The following is an 8,129-nucleotide window of genomic DNA, read 5'->3' as shown; positions in this document are numbered from 1 at the left end:
ATAAAATAAATAAATAAATATAAATATATATATATATATATATATATATATATATATATATAATTCTTGTAGGATACCCGTATGATTCCTATAGGACACCTACAGAAGTCCCACAGGAAAATGATCACGAAAATCCCGTGGGATCCTGCAGTAATGCATTGTTCAGGTCCTGCAGGATGTTTTTTGTAAGAGAAGGGAAAAGCACAGTAGGGACTGACTTCTATACAGCAAAAGCACACATACTTTATACTGATTTTATTGCTTGCTTTTCTCAAATGAACTGAAAAAGAGTTCCCAGCAAACATTAGCAAACTGCATCACAACCTTGGAACGGTTGGAACGACAGCTCTCAACTTGTGGTTAGAAGCATAGCTCTTTGTTAGTTTGAGGTGTCAACGTCATTGATTTTCTTGACTTCCTCTCTACAGCCCTTTATGAAAATACAGAACAGAAAGGGGTTTCAAACTAACTTCTGCTTACAAGTTCAGTGGACGAACAAGAACTATCTACATCGTCATTATTCATGGTTAGTAAATACAACTTAATAAAATACTAACATATATAGATTTAACAGTGTGTGCATGTATCCATTCACTTTGATCTAGACTTAACAAATAGCATTGACATATTGTTTATAACTTTTTTCATCGCTAACAAAACTGCTTTCTGATTCAAACGCAGCTTTTTGATGCCTCATATGTTTCTGTATCTCTGTTCTCTCTTCATAATTATCCATATTCATCTCACAACCTTTATTTCAACTCATTTAGATTAGGGCTGTCATGATATCAGATTTTTACTACACAATTGTCGTAGCTAAAATAATTCACAATAAAAATATATCGTGATATCTATAGAAATCTTGAAAAAAATAAACAATGCTATCATTCAAATTATTATTTATTTTGTCCTTTTTTTCTTTTTAGCTAAGGAATCGCACCATTACATATAAAAAGGAAATGCTAACTATTTTTAGCTTAGCACTAGCAGGAAACTAGCACTAGCTGCAAACTTTTGAGTTTAGCTTGGGTTAGAATAAAGGAGGGGGAAGGGGGGAGGGGTATTAAAAAACCTTGCATCACAATAAGCGTATTGTGATTGTCAAAATAACTGGTAGACAAACAGAATTTCATTGTTTAATGACAATGTTACAGTGTTTACATTGTATAATGACTGGTAGGCTTCTGTTTTATTAGTGCTTGACACAAATTTCACAATTTCAATTCAATTTTTCAACTCATAAGCTTGTGATTTGATTCTGATCTTGATTTAATATTGATTCATTTGGATAAATATCAGGTACAGTAGCTACAGGTTAATTTTTCTAAAGGAAAAATCTCTCAACTACTGCTCTAAACATGCTGTAACAACTGTATACAGGAAGCCTGTCAGCTGGTATTATTATTAAAGGTTAAAATTAACAACTCAAATTAATATCAGAATCAGTTCCTATGAATGTCTGCACTATCATTTATGTCTACACTTACTTTTGCACTGGAAGCTCCTGTCACTGGGATAAATTCCTTGCCTGTGTAAACATACTTGGCAATAAAGCTCATTCTGATTCTGAAGTAAATGTAATGTTACATGACGTGTTTACAAGCTGTATTTCATCAGTATTATTAGTTATGTTACTTCACAACTGTTTCAAAATTTCAATGGTTCACTGTTGGGGGGCAATCTCAGTGAATCAGTGTTTATGGTGTTTACATGATCTCGGATCAGTTTTATAAATTTGTAGATATTAATAATGAGACATTTGTGTAGTTAACTGTTTCCCCGCCAGTGTTTTTAAATAGTTGCCAGCCACCAGCACTTTCTAACATTTCCACAAAATTTAATGGACCCCAGAATATTTTGTTGTATGAATATCTGAATATGCAATATATCAAAAGAAAGGACAGACCTTCTGCTTTTAAACAAAGAAAAAAAGTTTTATTTTTATCTTAATGGATTCTTTTTTTTTATAAACACTTGTATGTGGGTAAGTTTCATGTAAAAAGAGCAACATTTTGAGCAAAAAGCTGAGAAAAATGTGCTTTTGTCAAAGACTATGCCTGATCGGATTCAGAATGATGAACAAAACATACAGGCTGTTTTTACACTGGAACAAAAATCAGATTTTTTTTACTCATAGCTGACAATGATCAGACACATGTCGATTGCTCCTGTCTGCCTCGCTGCTCAGATTGGTTTGCGTCTGTAACTCCGTATAGCTTTGTTTTGAATCTCTTACTTTTATTCATTGTTGCTTATTTTTTTATTACCGTATATGTAATATTGCCTACCACACTAATCTGACGTCGCTAGCTTGTAATATTTGAATCTAAATCGCTGTTACAACGCATTTGCATTTGCAGCGCTAGCTTGTTAAACTTGTTAACAGTCGCTCGCGCGCTCCTTTTTCAACGCGTTCTTCAAACAGCTGTGGTAAGTCGGATCAGTCTACAAACACGGTGAGTCATGTCATCCTCTCCCAGCATTGCTACCTGTTCCATTTGCCACATGTTTACCATAGCTCTCTCTGTCAGTGATGAGGGATTTACATGTCATAAATGTAGGGAAATAGTCAGGCTGACAGAGAGAATCTCAGAATTAGAGACACGCATCCAAACTTTAATCGAGGATAGTAAGAATGCAAGGGCTTCAGATACTGTTTTGGATGCGACTAGCTTAGTGAACTCTGTACATTGTTCGGTTCCGGCTGTAGAGCCCGCACAGCAGGGCACTTGGGTAACGGTGAGGCGGCCTAGCCGCGAAAAACACCACTCTTCCGTTCCAATAAAAACATCAAACAGGTTCTCCCCACTCAGTGATACACCCACTGAGAATCCTGTTGAAAGTGCCCTAGTTATTGGCGATTCTATTACACGGAACGTGAAAATAGAGACACCAGCCACCATAGTCACATGTTTGCCGGGAGCCAGAGCACCTGACATCAAAGCAAATTTAAAAGTGCTGGCTAATGCTAATCGTAAATACTCTAAGATTATTATTCACGTCGGCACTAATGATGTTCGACTTCGCCAGTCGGAGATCACTAAAATTAACATTAAAGAGGTGTGTGAACTCGCAAGTACAATGTCAGGAGAAGTAATTTGCTCTGGCCCCCTTCCTGTTCGTCGGAGTGATGAGATAGTTAGCAGATTATCATCACTCAATGGCTGGCTGTCTAAGTGGTGTCCGCAAAATAATATAGGTTTCATAGATAATTGGAAAAGTTTTTGGGGCAGACCTGACCTGTTAAAAAGAGATGGTATTCATCCCTCCCGGGATGGTGCTGCTCTTCTCTCTAGTAATATGGCACATAGTCTTAGAACTGAAACATGACAAACTGGGGCCCAGGTCAGAAAGCAGCAGACAAACTGGCTAAACCGACCGTCTGCTAGCTGCCTCACGTTACAGAAGTCAGAAAATTCAGATAACTCTCAACACATAGAAACTCTTACACCTAGATATTTTCAAATAGAGACTGTGTCTGTACCCCGAATTAGTAAAAACAAAAAACTTCCAAACCCATTTAATGGTAAAAATTTAATTGATGTTCAACAAATAAAAAATAGAGATAATAATGCTAAACAAATGATAAAACTCGGGTTGTTAAATATTAGATCCCTTTCTTCAAAATCACTTATTGTTAATGATATTATCAAAGATAATAATCTAGATGTGCTGTGTTTGACAGAAACTTGGCTAAAACCGGACGATTACATTACTTTAAATGAGTCTAGTCCTCAAGGTTATGATTATCGACACAATGCCCGTCAGAAAGGCAAAGGGGGAGGTGTTGCTGTAATCTATAGTAATATTTACAGTATTAGTCAGAAGTCTTTCAAATATAATTCCTTCGAAACTATGGTACTTTACGTAACATTATGTAAGTTGACATTTGTGCTGGCTACTGTATACAGGCCACCAGGACACAATACAGACTTTATCAAAGAATTTGCTGACTTTCTATCAGAGTTAGTACTAGCTGCAGGTAAAGTCCTTGTTGTTGGTGATTTTAATATTCATGTAGATAATAAAAAAGACGCATTAGGATTGGCATTTGCAGATATTCTAAACTCTATTGGTGTTAGACAACATGTGTCAGGACCCACTCATTGTCATAATCATACTTTAGATCTAATATTGTCACATGGAATCGATATTGATGCTGTTGAAATTCTGCAGCAGAGTGACGACATCTCAGATCATTATCTAGTCTCGTGTATACTACATTTAGTCAAGGCGGCTAAACTGCCTCCATGCCATAAATATGGTAGAACCATCACTTCTACCACTAAAGATTGCTTTATAAATAATCTTCCTGATCATTTTCATCGCCTTAGCATACCAGACAGCTTAGAAGACCTCGATGTTGCAACAGAAACTATTGCCTCTGTCTTTTCCAGCACATTAGACTCAGTTGCTCCTTTGCGTTTAAAAAAGATTAAGGAAATTAATCCAATGCCATGGTACAATGACTACACTCGGGCCCTAAAGTTAGCAGCCAGAAAAATGGAGCGCAGCTGGAAGAAATCAAAACTAGAAGTATTTCGTATTTCGTGGAGAGAGAGAATGATTGAGTACAGAAAGGCCTTAAAATCTGCTAGATCTGCCTATTTTTCAAAACTCTTAGAAGAAAATAAACACAACCCTAGGTATTTATTTGATACAGTGGCTAAATTAACAAGAAATAAAGCTTCAACTTCTGATGTTTCCAAAGAGCACAGCAGTAATGACTTTATGAACTTCTTTACTTGCAAGATTGATAATATTAGAGAAAAAATAATAACCATGCAACCATCTACTACAGTATCGTGTCAGATAGTGCATTGTAGTGTCCCTGAGGAAAAATTCAATTCATTTACTGCTTTAGGAGAGGAAGAATTGTCTAAACTTGTTAAATCATCAAAATCAACAACATGTATGTTAGACCCTATACCGACTAAGCTATTGAAAGAAATGCTTCCAGAGGTCATAGACCCTCTTCTCAATATCGTCAATTCATCTTTATCATTAGGATACGTACCAAAAACTTTTAAGCTGGCTATTATTAAACCTCTTATTAAAAAACCACAACTTGATCCTAGAGAATTAGTCAATTACAGGCCGATCTCAAATCTCACTTTTCTGTCAAAAATACTAGAAAAGGCAGTATCATCACAGCTATGTTCCTTTTTAGAAAGAAATGGTATCTGTGAGGATTTCCAGTCAGGATTTAGACCGTACCATAGTACTGAGACTGCTCTCATTAGAGTTACTAATGATTTGCTCTTATCATCAGATCGTGGTTGTATCTCTCTATTAGTGTTACTGGATCTTAGTGCAGCATTTGACACTATTGATCACAATATTCTTTTAAATAGACTCGAAAATTATGTTGGCATTAGTGGAATTGCATTGTCATGGTTCAAATCATACTTATCTGACCGTTATCAGTTTGTAGTAGTAAACGAAGACATGTCATATCGATCACAAGTTCAATATGGAGTACCACAAGGCTCAGTACTAGGACCGTTACTGTTCACTCTGTACATGCTACCCTTGGGAGATATCATTAGGAAGCATGGCGTTAGTTTTCACTGTTACGCTGATGATACTCAGCTCTATATTTCTTCGCGCCCTGACGAAACTTACCAATTCACAAAATTAACGGAGTGCATAGCTGATATAAAAAATTGGATGACCAGTAATTTCCTACTACTAAATTCAGAAAAAACAGAGATTCTAATTTTTGGACCAAAAACTTCTTCACGTAATAACCTAGAATATTGTCTAACACTTGATGGCTGCTCTGTTAAGTCTTCGTCGTCAGTTAGGAACCTAGGTGTGCTCTTTGATACCAATCTTTCATTTGAAGGCCATGTTACTAGCATCTGTAAAACCGCATTCTTCCATCTTAAAAATATATCTAAACTACGACATATGCTCTCAATGAAAAATGCAGAACAGTTAGTTCATGCGTTCATGACCTCAAGGCTAGATTACTGTAACGCTCTACTGGGTGGTTGTTCTGCTCGCCTGATAAATAAACTACAGCTCGTACAAAATGCAGCAGCTAGAGTTCTTACTAGAACCAGGAAGTATGACCATATTAGCCCAGTTCTGTCAACACTGCATTGGCTTCCTGTTAAACATCGTATAGATTTTAAAATCTTGCTAATTACTTACAAAGCACTAAATGGTTTAGCTCCCCAGTACCTGAGCGAGCTCCTAATTCATTATAGTCCTTCACGTCTATTGCGATCTCAGAATTCAGGCCAGCTGATAATACCTAGAATATCAAAATCAACTGCAGGTGGTAGATCCTTCTCCTATTTGGCACCTAAACTCTGGAACAATCTTCCTAGCATTGTTCGGGAAGCAGACACACTCTGTCAGTTTAAATCTAGACTAAAAACGCATCTCTTTAACCTGGCATACACATAACACATTACCAATTTATATTTCCAAATCCGTTAAAGGATTATTAGGCTGCATAAATTAGGTCAGCCGGAACCGGGAACACTTCCTATAACACCTGATGTACTCGTTACATCAGAAGAAGAATGGCATCTACGCTAATATTAGTCTTTCTGTTTATCCCGAGGTTCACCGTAGTCAACCGGATCCGGGCCGTATCCAGGTGAGACCAAGGACCTGCACCTTGACACGACCACAACGCAGCCCTGAAGTATCAGCAGAGATTGAGTCAACTAGATCATCCCCTGTGAAGGCCTCATCGACACGACAGCCACGACACAGTTCCTCAACAACCGTCCATACCGGCGTGATGAATACGATCCTCAATTGGATGGAACTGAAATAAATACTTTTAATGTTGCGATCCTATTGGACTTATGATAGCAACCTGAATTGTAACAAAGCACTGTTGGCCAGAGGAGAACTGGCACCCCGACTAAGCCTGGTTTCTCCCAAGGTTTTTTTCTCCATTTTAACACCAATTTGCCACTTGTCTGCCACCTGATGTCACCTGATGGAGTTTGGGTTCCTTGCCGCTGTCGCCTCTGGCTTGCTTAGTTGGGGACACTTGACTTGACATTTTGATATTCAACAGTGCTTTTGATCTGCCTGCATTGACACTATTCTTTAAGAGCTGCTGTGCAGTCAAACAATGTACCAGATATCAATGTAAAGCTGCTTTGACACAATCTACATTGTAAAAAGCGCTATATAAATAAAGGTGACTTGACTTAACACAGAAATCTACACGAGATCCTATTTTTTCACATCGCAGGCCTCATTCATAAAATGTTGCGCAGAAACCGTCCTAAATTTGATCTTATGATCATTTCTTAGATGTGCATACGTGTGATTCATAGAATGAATGTACACAGAAAACAAACATAAGCCTCTCTTTCAGATGTGAAATCTATTAAATGCAAATGATGTTGAACTTGGACACAGAACACCTAATTAATGTCATTTACATATAAAAGATCACCAGTCATTGTCCAAATTCATGAAACTTTGCACACTCGTTAGAAGTGATGAAAATTTATATCTGATGTGGGTTTCAGAATTGGGTGTGGCAAAATGGCTCAATAGCGCCATCTACAAAATTTCAATTCAGCACCCTTCACTCTACATTTCACGTACAAGTATAAAATTCAGTAGATACATTTAAAAGTTCAATGTTTCACCATGAAACAGGAAGTTGTTGTAACTCAGGCATACAATGTCTGATCTGCTCCAGACTTCACATGTGTAATAAGAGTCCTGACCTGAAGACATCTACATGACAATATTCAATTAGTCATAGCGCCACCTGCTGGCAAAAGGAAATGACATAGTTTACTCTGTAATTTATTCCCTGAAACACATTTAAATATGCGATTAAGTGCCAAACATACTAGAAACACGTTAAATCATGCAACACTTGGCTGAGTGCTAATGTTTGCGATTAACGCCACGAAGCTGGAAGTTGTTGTAACTCAAGCATACAATGTCTGATCTGCCCCAAACTTCACATGTTTGAGAACAGTCCTGTCCTGAACACATCTACATGACAATATTCAGTTATTGTAATAGCACCACCCACTGTCAACAGGAAGTGACATGTTTAACACTGTGATGCACTACTAGCAACATACTAAAATATGCAATTGAGTGGTAAACATGCTAGCAACACTTAAGTGCTA

At 37.3% G+C, this 8,129-nt stretch overlaps 1 protein-coding gene across 6 annotated transcripts in view; it reads left to right on the top strand.

Moving 5' to 3' along the window:
- The first annotated feature begins 353 nt into the window (after positions 1-353).
- The window catches only part of LOC127511060 (NACHT, LRR and PYD domains-containing protein 12-like), a 79,686-nt gene continuing 71,910 nt past the window's right edge, over positions 354-8,129 (top strand). For 5 of the 6 annotated variants that reach the window (XR_007929826.1, XR_007929827.1, XM_051891427.1 and 2 more), the window contains exon 1: positions 354-526. The gene's annotated coding sequence lies outside the window, so the exon portion shown is untranslated. The remainder of the gene's footprint in view (positions 527-8,129) is intronic. The other variant, XM_051891425.1, reaches the window with a different exon arrangement.

The sequence above is a fragment of the Ctenopharyngodon idella genome, chromosome 4, assembly GCF_019924925.1.
Source record: "Ctenopharyngodon idella isolate HZGC_01 chromosome 4, HZGC01, whole genome shotgun sequence".
Taxonomy (NCBI): Eukaryota; Metazoa; Chordata; class Actinopteri; order Cypriniformes; family Xenocyprididae; genus Ctenopharyngodon; species Ctenopharyngodon idella.
The sequence above is the reverse complement of the archived record's forward strand: the minus strand, read 5'-3'. Positions and strand labels throughout refer to the sequence as shown.